Consider the following 18934-nt stretch of genomic DNA (forward strand, 5'->3'; position numbering starts at 1 on the left):
TTGCATGTTTTGCTTTGTCCTCCAATACGTCTCGCAGGTCTGGCGTATTTCCCCATGCCTTTTTATTTGAATGGCATCAGGGTGCAGGCTGAGCTTTTGGCTGGAATGCCTCTCTATCGCGGCCACGAGGTGGCCGATCAGCCGCGTCATACGCTTCTTCCTCCAGTCGGGGTAGCAACCTGCATTTTGGGTAACTCTTGGAGGGGCGTTCGAGTTTATATTCCTCGGCCACGAGGACTTCAGTCCATCTGTCAACTAGCAGATCTTGATCAGCTTCAAGCTGCTGCTGCTTTTTCTTAAGGCTATTTGTCGTGGCTATAAGCCAGCGCTTGAAGTGCTCTTGCTCGACGGGATCCTCTGGCACGACGAATTCGTCATCGTCAAGGCTTGCCTCGTCTTCGGAGGGGGGCATGTAATTATCATCCTCCGCCTCTCCATCTGCCGCTCTCTCTGGAGGGCTGGCCTCTCAATCCTCATGTCCTAGATCGTGCTAGAGGGGATTGTTGCCGTCTTCGGCACTATCCAAAGTGTTATTTATCTCATGTGCCGGTATCACCACTTTTTCTTTGGCAGGACTTAGAGCGGCGCCGCTGACATCGGCGCTTGGGTTGCTTCTTGGAGGGGTCATCCTCCACTGTCTCGTCGTCATTGCCTTCTTTGGGTGTGCCCACCATGTATGTATCGTATGATGAGGTGGCTGTCCATAGGGGCAGTGGTTCCTCTTCGTCTCCCGCATCGTCGTCCATACCGTCGATGTCTTCGGAGTCAAAGTCGAGCATGTTCGTTAAGTTGTTGACATTGGCTACTAAGTGGGTGGTGGGTGGGCAGCGAATTTCTTCGTCATCCGCATCCCAATCCTGCCGGACATAGTTCGGCCAGGATCCCCCTGACAAGGAGAGAGACCTTAATGAGTTCAGTATGTTGCCAAAGGGCGAGTGCTGAAAAATATCCGCGGAGGTAAATTCCATGATCGACGCCCAATTGGATTCGCTAGGAACGGGCGCAGGCGGTTCGGGGTCCGTGGCCGGAGAAGGATCCGGCAGTCTGACAACATGGCTCTCGTGCAGGTTAAGGTTGATGTTCGGCTCGATCGCCGCTGAGGGTAAGGCCTTCGTGGCGGGATCCATCCACCCATCCATGGACGGCGCAACTGGCTCCGAATTGAGGGTCGGAGCGGCTGCCGGTGCAATCTCCTGAACACTGTCCGATGGTAGAGCTAAATCGTGCTCATTGTGACCGCGTGACGCACAAGGCAGAGGCTCGAATCCATCGAAGACCAAGTCTCCGCGGATATCGGCCGTGTAGTTTAAGCTTCCAAACCTGACCTGATGGCCAGGGGGCGTAGCTTTCAATCTGCTCCAGATGGCCAAGCGAATTGGCCCGTAGTGCAAAGCCGCCGAATACAATAATCTGTCCGGGGAGAAAAGTCTCACCCTGGACTGCATCGCTAATGATGATCGAAGGAGCCATCAAGCCTGATGATGACAACACAGAGGAACTCTCCATGAAAGCACCAATGTCGGTGTCAAAACCGGCGGATCTCGGGTAGGGGGTCCCGAACTGTGCGTCTAGGCGGATGTAACAGGAGGCAGGAGACACGATGTTTTACCCAGGTTCGGTCCCTCTTGATGGAGGTAAAACCCTACGTATTGCTTGATTTATTCTTGATGATATGAGTATTACAAGAGTTGATCTACCACGAGATCGTAGAGGCTAAACCCTAGAAGCTAGCCTATGGTATGATTGTATGTTGTCCTACGAACTAAAACCCTCCAGTTTATATAGACACCAGAGAGGGTTAGGGTTACCCAAGGTCGGTTACAAAGGAGGATATATCCATATCGGTACTGCCTAGCTTGACTTCCACACCAAGTAGAGTCCTATCTGGACACGGGACGAAGTCTTCAATCTTGTATCTTCATAGTCCAACAGTCCGGCTGTCCGGAGACCCCCTAATCCAGGAATCCCTCATCACCCATTTAATTTGGCAGAGTGATATTGGTTTCATCTTTCATATGGTTTCTAGCTTGCATCAATTCTAACAAGTTCAAGAACCTTGTGCTTAATTTACACTTTATACATCATACATGTCAATATGTCACGCCGTCCTGTTTTTCATATATATTCCATCCTCCTATCATGCGGCTGCCTTACATGAAAGTAGTGTTCGTCAGTATCATGCATCAATGAGTTCTGAAGAGCAAATTGTATTCTTTTTTCTTGTGGGTTTGACTTGACAAGGCAAAATCAAGAAAGAGGAAGGAAAAGAGTAAGGAAGGCGATGATGGTGGTCCTCTGCAGCAACGTAAACGGAGCATCTGTACCGATTCTCCTTGTACTGATAGTGCATTACAAGGTCCAAGTCTCCGCTCCCCTACTCCACCATCCAAGGTGCTTGCTCTAACTTGGAAGTGTGATATCTGGTTGCATGTTGCATATGGTGTCTAGCTCGTATTGCTACTAATTAGTGTAAACAGCATCTGCTTAGCTTACACATGATACATGTGAATATGACACGCTTTCCTGTTTTTGGTACATACTATATCTATCTATCACACCATGTTCTTACATGAAACTACTCTTCTTGTGTATCCTGCATCAGTCACTTATGATGGGACACCTTTAAGTTGGCAGTGTGATATTGGTTTGCGTCTTGAATATGATTTCTAGCATGTATTGCTTCTAGTTTGATGAACACCACCTATGACGAGACAGTTTTAACTTGGCAGAGTGATATTGACTGCACCTTCCATATGGTGTCTTGCAGTGTTTCTAATTTGTTGAAGTGCCTTCTGCTTAGTTACCACATCATAGGTGTGAATATGTCAAGCCGTCCATTTTTCCGTACATATTCCATCCTCGTATCATGACTTTGCCTTTCATCAGAGTAGTGTTCGTCAATATCATGCATGAATAAGTTCTGAAGAGCGAATGATATTCCTTTTTCTTGTCGGTATGACCCACAATGCAAAATCAATAAAGCTGAAGGAAATTGGCAAGGCACTGGATGATGGTGGTCCTTCCAAGCAACTAAAACGGAGGTTCTCTACAGATTCTACTCCGCCATCCTCCCAACAAGAATCGTAAGACAACGCAAGGCTAGACAGTCAACGTAGCTGTGTAGATGATGAGCACATCTCCCCTACTCCACCATCACAGGTGCTTGCTCTAACTTGGCACTATTATATGTGGTTGCATGTTGTGTATGATGTCTAGCTTGTATTGCTTCTAACTTTGTTGAATTGCATCTACTTACTTTACACATAATGCCTGTGAATATGACATGTGTTCCTGTTTCTACATCAGACTACTATTCTTGCATATCCCGCATCAGTCACTTTTGATAAAGCACTTTTAAGTCGCCACTGTGATATTGGTTGTGTCTTGCATATCATTTCTAGCATGTACTGCTTCTAATTTGTTGAAACGCCATACAGTTTGAACTTGGCAGAGTGATATTGGTTGCATCTTTCATATGGTGTCTAGCTTGCAGTGCTTCTAATTTGTTGAAATGCCTTCTGCTTAGTTACCACATCATAGGTGTGAATATGTCACACCATCCTGTTTTCCATACATATTCCATCATCGCATCATGTGTTTGCCTTTCATCCGAGTAGTGTTTGTCAGTATCATGCATGAATGAGTTCTGAAGAGCAAAATCATTACAGCTGAAGGAAATTAGTCTGGCAGTGGATGATGGTGGTCCTTCGGAGCAACTCAAACAGGGGGTCTCTACAGATTCTACTCCGCCATCCTCCCAACAAGATCCGCAAGACAATACAAGGCTGGACAGTCAACGTAGCTGTGTAGATGATGAGCACATCTCCCCTACTCCACCATCACAGGTGCTTGCTCTAACTTGACACTATTATATGTGGTTGCATGTTGCGTATGATGTCTAGCTTGTATTGCTTCTAACTTGAATTGCATCTGCTTACTTTACACATAATGCATGTGAATATGACATGTGTTCCTGTTTCTAGAACATACGTGTACATGATGAGCACATCTCCCCTACTCCACCATCACAGGTGCTTGCTCTTACTTCGAACTATTATACGTGGTTGTGTTTTCCGTATGATGTCTAGTTTGTATTGCTTCTGATTATGTTGAATTGCATCTGCGTAGCTTACAACTTATATCTGCAATGATCACTTACCCATAAGACACATTTAACTTGGGACTGTGATGTAGGTTGCATCTTGCATTGTCTTCTAGCTTGTACTGCTTTGAATTTCTTGAAATGGCTCTTACAACGAGACACTTTTTACCTGATAGAGTGATATTGGTTGCATGTTCATATGGTGCCTAGCTTTCATTTCTTCTAATTTTGTTGAAATGCCTTCCGCTTACTATTTTTTCATACATATTCCATCCTCCTATCGTATGTGTGAATATGAAACGCTGTCTTTTTTTGTATATATTCCATCCTCCTATCCTGCGCTTGCCTTACATCAAAGTAGTGTTCGTCTGTATCATGCATCAACCAGTTATGCAGAGCTAATTTTATTCATCTTCTTGTGGTTTTGACTTCATAAGGCAATATCAGAAAATAGGAAGGAAAAGAGTAAGTTAGGGGATGTTGGTGGTCCTCCGCACCGACGCAAACAGAGACTCTCTAGATTTGCCACTGCTACTGCTAATGAAGCTGAAGTCCCAAGTCTACATGATGAGTTCATCTCCCGTACTCCACCATCGCAGGTGCTTGCTCTAAGTTGACAGTGTGATAATTGGTTTCATGTTGCATATGTTGTCTAGCCTGTATTTCTTCTATTTTGACTAAATTGCACCTGCTGAGTTTATACGCTATACATGTGCATATGACACGGCTTTCTATGTCTAGAATACACTGCATCTATCTATCATACCATGTTCTTACATCAAAGTACTGCTGTTGTGTATCCTGCATTAGTCACTCATGACTGGACGCTTCTACCATGGCAGTTTGATAGTGGTTGCATCTTGCATTGATTTCTATGTTTTACTGCTTCTAATTTTTCGAATTGCCACTTATGACAAGACACTTTTAACTTGGCAGAGTAATATTGGTTGCATCTTTCATATGGTGTCTAGCTCGCATTACTTCTATTTTCTTGAAAATCCTTCTGCTTAGTTTGCACATCGTAGCTGTGAATATGTCATGTCGTCCTGTTTTTCTTACATATTCCATCCTCATACGGTTGTCTTACATCAAAGTATTGCTTGTCTGTATCATGCATCAATGAGTTCTGAAGAGTGATTTTATTCTTTTGTGTTGTGGGTACAGCTTGACATGGCAAAGTCAAAAAGAGCAAGGAAAATAATATCGTAGGGAGTGCTGTTACTCGTCGGGTGAAATGGAAAAGGTTCTGCCGTCAAGATTCTGCTGGTACTTATAGTGCAGTAGAAGGTCCAAGTCCACCAGCTAAATCTACAGACACAGTATCACCTGCTCCACCAGCTGCAGGATCCGCTTCAACTGTACCAGCATCTCAACCAGTTACTCGTTCATTTGCTCCGGAACTGGCCAGTTCCCAAGCTGCCTTCACACCTAACACTACTTCCGAAGCACTGCTGACATAACAGGACTTGGCAAGATCATATGAACCTCATGAGCATCAACACCAAGACGGTACCTGATCGAGTCAAGTTGCAGTTGCATGCTCCTTTACATGTACTCTCACAGTTTGATGTACACTAACACTTTCCATATTCGTAGTTGAACTAGCACCACGGCGCAAGCGGAAACAGACATCAGGGATAACGCTTGACAGATTAACAACATCTAAAGGAGGAAGAATGGAGATCCATTTTGAGGCGGGTTTAAAAAGGCCACGTGATGCTACAGAGTTAGCCAAGTTAGTATCAGAGGCAGCCGTTGCCGTTAGGTGTCATGCACATATCGTCCCAACGTGGATCCAGTACAGGAATGAGAAAGACAATACCTAGTTTAACACCTTCCTTGACCATTTATCCGTAAGTAATGTTATTCATCGCAATTAGTAATATTGTCTTGCTCTGTCCCATACTTTCTAGCTTCCTCCTAATAAGACTTACATTCTTTTTTCAACAGATGAGGTTCAAGTTGGATCCGAAAGATCATGCAACTAGACAAGCATGCACTCATGTTTTTCAGTCTGCTCTGCGACAGTATCGGTACCACCTTAGAAAATCTCACTTTGAAGGCAAGGCTAACAATGAAATCGCCCAAACATCTCCAGTGGAATATATTACATATGAAGACTGGACAGCCCTTGTTAAACACTGGTCTGATCCAAAGTATCAGGTAGGCTATACACTACTAGGAAAAGGCCTACTAATGGCGCACCAGTTTTGCCTACTAATGGCGCATCACCGGTGCGCCATTAGTATCACGCCACTAGTATTTATTACTAATGGCACACCACCCAGTGCGCCATTAGTATGCCTCCCAGGGGCCATATTTAACCATGTGCTTTGGCACACTAATGGCGCACTGCGGATGGATGCGCCATTAGTATACTTGGCATACTAATGACGCACTGTTTGGTGATGCGCCATTAGTATACTTTGGCATACTAATGGCGCACTCTGTAGTGATGCGCCATTAGTATGAATATTAGGTTTTATTTTTTTTACTTTTCTGATTTTTGCACAGGTTACAAAATATATTATTTGACAGAATATAGAAAATAGCACACAACAACAGCAGATTCATCGAATACAATAGAAAATTAGTCTCCGAATACAATTCATCATATTAGTCTTCGAATTCAAAAGACCGAACAAAGATAAAACATTACAAGTCTCGAGACCGCGAGTATCGAGTTTGTCTTCACATTACAAGTCGATATCGATCATCTAAACTACCATCACATAGAAGAGAGCTACGGTCATCATGATGAGCATCATCGCGATGAAACTGGTCTTCATCCGGTTCCTCCAATGCTCCCTCCTCTCTCCCGCTAGATAGCGGCGTATCTAGATTCTGCCTCCGCCCTAGTGGTGTACCCTTTGTAACTGTTACCGCTGAAACGGTGAACCTGTCTCCGACACTCCTCCCAGTCGTCGTAGACTCCGGGAACCTTACCCTTGTACACGACATACGACGGCATCTCTATGCACAAGCCAAACAATAGACAATACATACATAAGCAATATATAAGTATGCAACAAAAGGATCGGAAGAGAAAAGCAAGACATGACATTAATAGCACGATTCATGGTCCTACTAATAAATAGCATCGATTACATCTAAGTTGAACGACTGTCCAAACCAAAGAGACATACAAGTTCATTAAAGTTTATTTACAACATGAGCCAATCAATGTTTCAGAACTACACATAGCATCACTACTGTCGACTCGACTCATGGGACCGGGGCGTGGATGAAGCCGCCGTCTATCGTGATGGTCATGAAATTGCGGGCGTTGTTAGGCTGCATTTGTAGCGTTCCGTCTATCTCCCTGTTGGACGGTTGATATCTGAGGTAGAACTGCCCCGAGGTATGAAGGACATCTTGATGGATGATGTCCGCAAACTTCGACTGGATGCGAAAGAATTCTTGTCTGATGTCCGCGTCCTGGATTGCCGATAAGCTCGTGGCCCAATCTTTGAGATTATTTGGTAGCACAAGGTGATGATGGTCCCTTACGATCGCCCGCATGTGATGGAGGGCGTAGTAGGCATCCTTCTGACCGCCAGGCGGCTACTTGATGCAGCAGAACGTCGTATTGTGGGCGAACACGTGCTTGCCGTACTTACGAACTGCCCAGGTGAAGGTGCCTCCAGATTTGGCGTAGCCGGGGAGAACATCATCAAGAACTTTCTTGATATTTGGGTAGTCTATCTTGGAGTTACGGTTCGGGTCAAAATACGTGGCCATGGAATATTTCGGGCTTAAGAGGATGAGTGTGCAATGTGTGTCACTGCACAGAACAAGGAATGTTAGAAAAAAAACGATTGAAATCTAAGAAATCATATGTTACGGGGCGGTTAAGGGATGACTTACTCGGGAAAGTAAGCCACAAGGAAGTTATCCTTATCTGGGTTTGCTAGAATGACGTCTTCGAGGTGTGAACTCGCGACTTGGCGGTCCCCAGCGCTGCTCAAGAGCTCGGCACGCATGTAGAAGGGGTCGACGATCACGATGTTCGGGGTCTTGTCTCTAATGATCCGCATCTCCATACTCAGCGAAAACAACCGAATGAAGGTGTAGTGCAGCGGATGAAGGTTAAACATAGCAAAGATGTCATCAAACCACAGGACGATCGTACCCCCGATGTCGCCATCCACAAAGCCCTTGCCCTCTGGCACCTTGGCCACGAAAACGGGTATGCCACATCATTCTCTCTGAGACGCCACTTCTCCAAAGAATGAACACTGTCGTGTAGACTCCGCATAGCACCGGTTGCAGCATTGAGCATATTTGTCGGTAGCATCGCCCTACCCACCACATGCACCCTCCTCGAGATATCCTTAGGTGAAGGTGCCCCATTCTGAGCATGGATCGTACTCGGTGCCGGCTGGCTCGCACCGGCGCCCTTTTTAGTCTGCCATTTCCGGCCCTTCTTCTTGATCTGCTGTAATGGGACCGAGTTCTGCTCACAGACCGCCTTCTTGAGCGTGTTGGGGCTGATAATATTTGGCACCTCCGCTATCTGAGGCTCGGTGAAGGCGACAGCTGGAGGCGTCTCCTGAGAACTGAACGCCAGACGACGCCTATTGCAATTGGGTTTCTCCGCCGTACCAGCTAGATCGCGGTCGTCTTGTTTGGGTTCTTGAGAAGGAGGCCCGTAGAACTCGTCACCGTACCCATGTTCGGCAAAGTACTTATCGATGTTGGTAAATGTACCATCGTCGTTGTCGCTGTCGTCTAGATCCTGTGCCATATGCATGTCCGGATCCTATGACATAGGGATGTCCGGCATGTCCGGTAGCGTTGCGGCGTTCTTGCCATGGCTTGGCGCCGGCACGACTAGCGGTCTTGTCTGTGGGGTGGTGTCCCCCGCCCCCAAACGAATCTGGCTCTTCGGCCAAAGCAAGGGCCAGCTTACGCAGGTGCTGAGGGTCATCTCATCTTCTTCGTCGGTCCTAGCGGGTCGAATCGGAGGTAACAGCTCGTCGCAGCCTGGCAGCACCCGAACCACTTCAACCCTATACATTGTGGGTGGCATCGGATTACCGTGGAACACGGGGTTGCCCGGTTGAACGATTCTGCCCTTGGCGACATCGACCAACTCGCCGCCCACGAAGTGCAGGAGAGTGCAAGGAACGTCGGCGGCACCTTGCGAAAACATGTAGGGCGTCAGGGATGCCAGGTCAAAGGCAAGGAGATGAAGTCCTCGGCCGAGAGGCTTAGTTACCGTGATGCTGTCGAGCTCGGCTAATGTCAAGGCATCGCTAACAGCGGGCGTGCAACTGACAGAGGGGCCGCTTGCTGGCGAGGTGCCGGCTGGTGTACACCTGGGTGCATTAAGCTCCAATGTCGACGTCGGAGACACCAATACCGCCGCCGCCAGAGACACCAATGGCGCCGCCGCCGTAGACACCAATACCGTCGCCGCTGGAGACACCAATGGCGCCGCCTGCGTGTTGTGTGAGTTGCTGGCCGTGAAGCTGGGAATCGGGGGCGGCCCCTGTTGGCTACCCGCAATCCACGTCGTTATCCCATGAATCAAGGTAGGCATAATGCCGGTGAGCGTCGACCCCAGTTGTTGTTGCACTTGCTCTTGGACTATCTCCGAAATCCGCGCCACTTGCGCCTTGAGTGCTTCAACCTCGCGTGACTGGCTTTCCGAGCTGGTCTTTTTCTCCTTTCGCCCACCAGCAGTATAGTATGACGACCATTTTGTGGACAAGCCTTTGCCGGCCACACGACCAGCTGACGTTGGCTTATTGAGCTTATCCTTGTTTTTCATTACGTTCAACGCCCTATTCAAAGGGGTGTTGAAAGGGGAGCTCTGAGACGACCCCGCGCTACTGCTTTCTTTGTCCTGCGGAAGGACCGTGAACCATTTAGAAATATTGGGGATTAATTAGAATGCAACCATATGGAGCTAATTACGCGGGGGTGTATTCCTTACCAGAACAAGCTCAAGCACCTTGGTCTTCGGATCCGTGGTAAGCTCCTTTGTTACTGGGTCCTCCTTGTACCGGGCCCTGAGAAAGTTCCTGGTCTGCTTGTCACTGTATTTCTCGAAGAGGGGCGGTAGGCCTTGCTCGACACGCTCCGCGTCCTCCTTGTCCCATATAGGCTCCGCCACTCTGTAACCGCCGGGATTGAGTTGGTGGACCCCTATGTTCAACTACCGCATTTCTTTCCCCCACTGACTTGATTCGTAGGTTGCGGGGCTCTTGCACTTGATCTTGAACTCCTTGTAGTCATCTTCGCTAATCAAAGGATATTTCGCCTTGATCTTCTCATAACTATCACCTTTGTCAATCATTGCCTTCACCGTGCTTTTCCAAGTAGACAGGGTCGTGCTCATCGTCGTGAGGGCGGCACCGTTCACTTTATTCCTCGAGAGGCATATGTTTGCGAACTCAGCGGGGAACTTGTATCGTTCGTGCAACTTCGTGAAGAGGAGGCTACACAAATTCCCTCGGTCCTTATGCCTTAGGTTCTCGGTGTTGATCAAGGCGGTGCTCCGAAGAATGCACCTGAGCTGAACCGAGTACCCCTTGACTACGTGTTTGGGCGCCGTCGAATGTCCATCGAAGTTCACTTCAGTAAATTCCTCCCTGACGGTGCCGAGCACGGTCAGGCGCCGGTCCTTCCGTTGCCTCTTCGATCGTGCATCGTCGTGAGCAGTGCGGCTCTCATAGGGAAATATTCTTTCTCTGCGGCGTCCCACGTATTGGCTGGCATTTTCCAAAGCGTGTCAAGCTCCTCTTTCAGCAGCCCCAGATACAGATTGATGTCGTTCCCTGGTTGTTTCGGCCCTTCAATTAGCATACTCATGTGATACTTCCTCTTCATGCACAACCAGGGGGGAAGGTTGTACATCCACACAAACACAGGCCAAGTGCTATGTGTGCTTCTCTGGCTGCCAAACGGATTGACTCCATCGGTGCTCGCGCCCAGCACGATGTTCCTTGGATCCTTCCCAAATTCTGGGTGTTCAAAGTTCAACGCTTGCCACTGGCTCCCATCCTTAGGGTGACTCAGCATCTTGTCTTTTTTATTTATCTCCGAATCATTTGTGTCATCTTCTCGCTTCTTCTCCTCCCTATCCGCTTGCCAACGCAGGAGCTTTGCTACCTTAGGGTCCACGGAATACCGCTGTAGACGAGGAGTGATCAGAAAGTACCACACCACTTTTCGAGGAGCTTTCTTCCTCTTCTTGTATCGAGTGACGCCGCACACCGGACATATGGTAGACTCCGTGTGCTTGCCCTGATAAATGATGCAATTGTTCATGCACACATGGTATTTCACGTGCGGTAAATCCAGAGGACACACGACTTTCTTCGCCTCCTCGAAACTGGTCGGGCACTTGTTCCCCTTGGGAAGACGTTCGTGCCAGAATGACATGTTCTTGTCGAAGCATGTGTCGGTCATTTTGTGTTTTACCTTCATCTCAAAAGCCATGAGCGTTACTTTCAGGCGGGTATCCTCGGGTCTGCATCCTTCATACAATGGAGTAACCGCGTCTATCTCCAGTTGATCCAGCTTGTCTTTCTCTCGGGCGGCAGCTCTTGCGTTATCCGTCTGCTTGAGAAGCAGCTCTTGAATATGAGGGTCCTGCACCCAGCCCATCGATGGTCCATCGTCGTCTGCTCCTCCGGCATCTAGATCTTCATGATCATGCCCTTCGTCTACTCCGGCATCTTCCTCATCATCATGTCCGGCATCTTCTACATGATTACTATGTACAGCATCACCGTCGTGATCATGTCCTGGAGATTCTTCGTCTTCTCGCCCGCCCGAGCCGTGGTGGTTGTCTTGCTGCCCTTCCCCATTTCTTGTCCGGCCCCCATGGACGACTTTATAGTCATCTTCATCACCTTGCCACCGATAGCCATCCATGAAACCACGCAAGAGCAGGTGGTCCCGCACCTTCCCGGAATCCGGGTCCGCAATAAGGCTCTTTAGCTTGCATCTTTGACACGGACATCTTATCTCCGTATCGTTCTTTCGAAGCATCTCGGCCTTCGCGGAGCTCAAAAACCTATTCATGATGCCTTCGGTCATCGTGCGGACCATGGTCGCCTACGAGGTAGAGCAAAACGATATTTTAGAACCAATAAAAAATTTGGCATGACTTTCCCTAAAAATAGGACCAAAAAGAATGCATAGTGCCAAAATTCTCGCCGAAACGGAAATGAATCAACATTCCGGCAAAATATTGGCAACTATCGCATTTCAAATACCGGTACCTGCAAACACAAACATATATGCAACACCACAAACATATGCAACACCACAAACATACATAGATCTAGCTAGGCCACAAAAAGTGCATGTGCACGTTGTTGGAGCGAGCTAGGGAGAAAAAAAGTAGATCTACAACAGGAAGATAGCTTTCCCCTTACTTACCTGTCAAAAAAGGTAATTTCAACACGTAATTTTGATGAATCTATGGTGCAAATGAGGTGAGGAGGAGGAGGCAGCCGACAAGCTTAGAGAAGGAGGTGGCGGAATGAAGTGGGGAAAGTGAGTGTGTAGGTGTGGCTGTCCAAAAATATCTAGCTGGTCTCAGGTTACTAATGGCACACCACACAGACATGCACCATTAGTAACCCAACATACTAATGGCGCACCACACAGACATGCGCCATTAGTAGTTTTGCAAAAAAGTAAAAAAAATAATTTTTATACTAATGGCGCACCATGGCACAGTGCGCCATTACTAGTTTAAACTAGTAATGGCGCACTATGCAACGGTGCGCCATTAGTAGTTTTGCAAAAAAGTAAAAAAAATACAGTAGTGGCGCACTCTATGGCTGGTGCGCCATTAGTAGTTCTAACTACTAATACTAATGGCGCACTCTGCCCGGATGCGCCATTACTATGTTTGAAAAAATGAAAAAAAAACATTTTGTTACTAGTGGCGCACCGTGTGCCTGGTGCGCCATTAGTGTCTTCCACACTAATGGCGCACCAACACACGGTGCGCCATTAATATATAGTAATGGCGCACCACATGTCTGGTGCGCCATTAGTGTCAATTCCATCTATAGCCCTTTTCCTAGTAGTGATATGTATTTGATCAGACCACATATTGAACTTGTATTTATGTATGTGCCTTACAAGTGTATCTTCTTCTAGGCTAACTGTTTGAAGAACAAAACCAACCATTCTAAAGTGAAATTCCAACAAACCACAGGATCTCGTAGCTATATTGCACACTGCGAGGCTCTTGTAAATAGCTGCTACTTCCTTCTTTTTTTGTGCCATATTATCGTATCTATATTGACTTGTTCCAAATACAGAGGAAATCTCGTGCGGACCAAAAAGAACCTGAACCGAATGCAGTGCAAATCTTCAAGGATTGCCACACCAGCAAGATGAAGGGCATGAGCACACCAGTTCAAGCCACTGTTGTAATTCCTTACTCCTCCTGCCTTGAACTGATTGGTACTGTGATGTGTTCATTTAACTACTTGGTTTGCAGCCAATGTAAGTTACTCTGTTCACTTTTATTCACAGTTGTCTTAACGTATCATTTCACCTTACATGGTTTAAAAGAGATGAAGGATATTCTTTTGGTCTTGATCTGTAATCTAGTTGTTATGTTCACGTGCGCACACAATGATAAAATAGCCTGTTTGTTTCATATCTGTTTGCCCATGATATGAATGATGTCACACTATGTTCATCCTACTTTAAACCATGTCTCTTTATCCTTAAATGTCAACGAATGTGAGGAAATAGACAATACAGTAGCCATGCTACATGGACATATGTTCCGAAAGTGATTTTATTATGTAGTTGGCACTACAATACATGCTAATGTATTACAGTAGTTCACCAAAATAAGTTATGTATAAATGTTTAACCTACTTTGTTTGTTTTTGTCTCATTAGTAACTTATCTGGTACACTAATCTACAAGTTCAAACTTTCAGGAAGCTATGGAACAAATGATTGAACAGCCACAACCACCTGAAGGTGACGAGGCTACTACAGGCACAATGTCACCTCTTGCTGCAGTGCGTCAGTATCTCTCCACTAACAGTGCAAAAAGCACCTTCCTGCGTAATTCTGGGTTGGTTGTCAAGGTAACCTCGTCCAAATCGCCTACTAAATAAAATCTTCCTGCTAGACAGAGTGATATATCTGTGCTCCAGACACAAGTCCAATCCCTAGTGGACATTGTTTCGGATACAAGAATAGTGGTTGAGAAATGTCGTCAAGATATGAATGGTTTTGAAACCAGACTATCAGACATTCGCTTCGTTGTTCAAGAGCAATGGCGGAAAAAGGTGGAGATCGTGCTGCTCCATCAGATTCTACAGCCTGAAACATTAGCACTCAGGTCAAATGATCTGTGCTTCTATACATCTGATGGTGCTTTTATCTGGAAGGACTGTAAACTGTATGCCAACAGGCCTTTTGTTGTATGGTTGGAATTTATTTTGTTGTGATACAACATTTATGATGCTGCCTCAGGCTGCAGTAATTACGACGCTATTTTTGTATAGTGTAGGTTTATCTTAGTACTGTATTCGGCCTAAAGCTTCGTAGGAGCCCAACATGCCAACATTCGTCGGGCCCATTCCAATTGGGCTAAAAACGATTATGGGCCAAATTGGCATGTAGCCCACTAAAAATATCTGGGCCCAAATCAGCATAAGATTTCCTATTTTTCTGGTAGGCATGTGCCCATAGTGGGCCTTTAACAGGCCTAAACATAATTTGGGCCCTCAGTAAAAATAGGCCATTTATAGGTGTAAATATCTCGAGCCCATAAAATACATGGGCCTTTAATAGACCGAAAGTGAGATTGGGCCCTGATTGTGCCAAATAACCCACTGTACTTTAACAGGCCAAAATTTGGATGGGTCGTAAATGCACTGACCTAATACACGGGCCTTTAACAGGCTGGAACTTCGGTCGGGCTAGATTATTGTCATTTTTATATGGGCCGTTAATGGGCCCGATATGACGTTGGGCCACATATGGCCCATGGTTTATGTCCGGTGTTAACAGGCCGAAAATGACAACAGGCCGAAAGTGGCCCAAAGCTATAGTGGGCCTCTAACAGGACGAATGTCAGACATGGCCGAATATGACCCAAATCCTTCACGGTCGTTTATGGGCCGAAAGTTTTGATGGCCTGTAAATGGGCCCAAATGAAGCCGGACCTTTAATAGGCCGGAAATACACCGGGCCGTAATTCGGCCCAATTACTTAGCAGACTATTAACGGGCCAGAAGTGACCATGGGCCGCGTTGATGACAAGTTTAGGACAGGCCATTGACGGGCCGATTTGACAGAGAATGTTGGGCCTTTAGCTGGGCCGGCCCATTATGGTCGGCATAATCTAGTGGGCCTTTAGCTGGGCCGGCCCATTGTGGTCCGCAAAATCTTGTGGGCCTTTAGATGAGCTGGCCCATTATGGTCTGCAAAATCATGTGGGCCTTTAGCTGGGCCGGCCCATTATGGTCTGCTAAATTTTGTGGGCCTTTAGCTGGGTCGGCCCATTATGGTCCGCTAAATCTTATGGGCCTTCGGTTGGGCCGGTCCATTTACTCTTTGTGGGCCACTTTTGGGCCGGTCCACGTGTCAACATATCATAGGCCCATCTCGACCGTTGGAGGAGTGACACTTGTGCCAACGCGGAGCTGACGCGTGGATCCGTCAGCCAATGAAAATTTTACACGTGGAAAATCGGCATTGGTCGTGGCTCTTAACGGGTTATCGGATCCAAAATCCAACCCGATAGCTTAATGGCATTCCGTTACGGTGGATGCCACGTGTCGGTCACCCTTGACGAAAGCACTTCTGTGACGCGTGATTTATCGTCATGGAAGTGGACACTTCCGTGATGATAATTTTGTCAATGTCATGGAACACTTCTATGACCACACAGGTATGACTATCTTGATTCTGTCATAAATTTGTCATGGGTGTACATGCATGACAGAAAATGCGACCTACTGTGACAAACACGTGTCATCACGGAAGTGTATTTTTTTGTAGTGATATAATGCTAAATTCAGGGTGCCGAACTTATCTTTAAGGATTGTTCGGACTTTGTTGCCGTGTCGTGGGGCGATGGGGAGGCCCTGGCAAATATGAAACGTACCAGAGTGTACGGTTGCTAGGAAATAAGTAATTTAAAGGAAAAATAGAAGGAGAATAGAGATAGGATCTGGGGCCCTTGAACTTGGATCATGAACTATTTCCATTATAGTTGGGTTAATGTGTCCAAGCACATTGGTACAAAATAATGTAATAAGCAACCGGCTATTTGACATGCCATAACCGAAGGCGAGCTGCGTGTGGGTCCTGAAGATGGTTAGCCTCTAGGGCTTCCCATGTACGGATGTGCTCCGTGTCAATCCGGTGTGTTTATCCTTTGACAGGATCATTAATCAGGCCGTCGAAGGAGGCCCCTATAGGAGAAACCTGAAACAAGGGAAAATGAGATAGTAAAGTTATATGTGTGTCTGGGATCGGTCTAGCCGAACCATAGATCCCGGGATAGCTTGTGCCTCCGTCGATGCCCATGGAATTTTGAGTGCGTAGTTATGTATGCGTGGTATGAATGCCACTACCTGATCGGGATTGGGACAGAGGCCAAATTGCTAATCAAGATCTTGACGAGCCGCGTTGTCATGTTGCAGTGTAGTCCGGACCCTCTTAATGATGTCCAGGGGCTCGGCAGCCAGACTATGATGCTGCTTGAGAAGGCCACTTTGTACCTCTGCTGCTAGGGCGGCGGTGTGCTCCTCTATCTGAAGGGAGCATTCTGTGTTTCTGTTGACTGTTATCACGCCGCGTGGACCGGGCATCTTCAGCTTGAGATAAGCATAGTGTGGCGCCACGTTGAATCTAGAAAATGCGGTTCGTCCGAGCAGTGCATGGTAGCCGCTGCGGAAGGGGACGATATCGAAGATTAACTCCTTGCTTCGGAAGTTGTCCGGAGAACCGAAGACCACCTCCAGCGTATTGAGCCCGTGCAGCGGGCCTCGACGCCTGGTATGACTCCTTTAAAGGTAGTCTTTGTGGGTTTGATTCGTGAGGGATTAATGCCCATCTTCCGCACTGTATCCTGATAGAGCAGGTTGAGGATGCTACCACCGTCCATTAGGACTCATGTTAGGTGAAATCCATCGATGATTGGGTCAAGGACCAGTGCGGCTGAACCACCATGCCGGATACTAGTTGGGTGATCTCGACGATCAAAGGTGATCGGGAATGACAACCACAAATTGAATTTTGGGGCGACAGGCTCTACCGCGTAGACGTCCCTAAGTGCTCACTTGCGCTCCCTTTTGGGGATGTGTGTAGCGTATATCATATTCACTGTTTTGACTTGAGGGAGAAATTTCTTATGCCCTCCAGTGTTCAGCTGCCGGGGCTCTTCGTCCTCGTCCTCACTTTGTGATCCCTTTTCTTTGTTTTCGGCATTTAACTTGCCAGCCTGTTTGAAAACCCAACAGTCTCTGTTGGTGTGATTGGCTTGTTTATCTGGGGTACCATGTATCTAGCACGGACAATCGAGTATGCGATCCAGGCTGGATGGTCCCTCACTGTTCCTTTTGTAGGGATTCTTTCATTGGCCGGACTTGGAGCCGTTGAATCCGGCGTTAACGATGGTGTCACCGGTGTTGTCGCCATTGCTTCGGTGTTTGTGTCTGTTGCGCTGGAGCTTGCCGGAGCTGCTCTTGGCCTCAAAGGGGCCTGTCTCGCTGGCTGTGTTTTTGCTACGAGCCAGCCAGCTATCCTCACCCGCGCAAAAGCGGGTCATGAGTGCCGTAAGGGCTGCCATGGACTTCAGCTTTTCTTGGCCAAGGTGGCGTGCTAGCCATTCGTCACGGATGTTGTGTTTAAAGGTCGCTAGTGCTTCGGCATCCGGACACTCAACGATCTGGTTCTTTTTGCTTAGGAACCTAGTCTGGAATTTTCTTGATGATTCTCCAGGTTGTTGAACTATGTGGCTTAAGTCATCGGCGTCTGGTGGCCGGACATAAGTTCCTTGGAAGTTATCAAGGAAAGCCTCTTCCAAGTCCTCCCAGCTGCCAATGGAATTTTCAGGCAGGCTATTTAGCCAGTGTCTAGCCGGCGCTTTTAATTTTAGTGGGAGGTATTTGATAGCGTGAAGATCATCTCCTCGGGCCATGTGGATATGGAGAATAAAATCTTCGATCCACACTGCGGGATCGGTTGTTCCGTTGTATGATTCAATATTGATGGGCTTGAACCCCTCGGGGAATTCGTGATCTAGCACCTCATCTGTGAAGCAGAGAGGGTGTGCGGCACCTCTATATCGGGCCGCGTCATGGCGCACCTCCGATGCAGCCCGTCTGTGGTTATCGGCCCGGGCATGACTAGGTTTATCAAGTCCGAATAGGTGGCCGTCGTCCCGAGTCGGGAAGCGTCCTCGTGATCCGTAGATTGATCTGGTGTGTCCTTCTCTACTGTCCAGATCCTGCCGAAGGTCGTATGTATGGTCCCGGGTTGTTCATTCCCTGTTTTTACGAGGCGGTGGGGCAGGTTGTTGTTTGGCTGAGTTGTTGATACATCTCCAACGTATCTATAATTTTTGATTGCTCCATGCTATATTATCTACTGTTTTGGGCAACATTGGGCTTTATTTTCCACTTTTATATTATTTTTGGGACTAACCTATTAACCGGAGGCCCAGCCCAGAGTTGCTGTTTTATGCCTATTTCAGTGTTTCGAAGAAAAGGAATATCAAACGGAGTCGAAACGGAACGAAATCAACTGGAGAAGTTATTTTTGGAACGAAAGCCACCAGATAGACTTGGACTCCACGTCAGGAGATACGGGAGGTGCTCAC

The sequence above is a fragment of the Triticum dicoccoides genome, chromosome 4A (genome assembly GCF_002162155.2).
Source record: "Triticum dicoccoides isolate Atlit2015 ecotype Zavitan chromosome 4A, WEW_v2.0, whole genome shotgun sequence".
Taxonomy (NCBI): Eukaryota; Viridiplantae; Streptophyta; class Magnoliopsida; order Poales; family Poaceae; genus Triticum; species Triticum dicoccoides.